The following is a 333-nucleotide window of genomic DNA, read 5'->3' as shown; positions in this document are numbered from 1 at the left end:
TTCCTGGAGCCCCTTAGCCACTGGAAGGTGCTCTAAGGTCTCCCTGAGCCTTCTCTTTTCCTGGCTGAACAAATCCCTCAGCCTGTCTTTGTGGGAAGGAGGAGTAGGAAACCTGGCTAAAATCTGGGGTTTTTGCTATGGCCCAGCCCTTGCTCCCCACCTTGGCATGCTGAGTGAACCTGCATGAGCATTGTTGGTGCAACCACAGTTACCTTGCCCCAGCAGCTCCCTGGTCCCTTACAGATCGTTGGCCAGATTGGATGGGGTGCTGAGGCACTGGCATAGTTTGCCCAGGGAGGCTGTGGCTGTTCCCTCCCTGCAAATGGTCCCAGT

This window comes from Acanthisitta chloris, unplaced genomic scaffold (assembly GCF_000695815.1).
Source record: "Acanthisitta chloris isolate BGI_N310 unplaced genomic scaffold, ASM69581v1 scaffold5844, whole genome shotgun sequence".
Lineage (NCBI taxonomy): Eukaryota > Metazoa > Chordata > Aves > Passeriformes > Acanthisittidae > Acanthisitta > Acanthisitta chloris.
Note: the sequence above shows the minus strand (reverse complement) of the source record.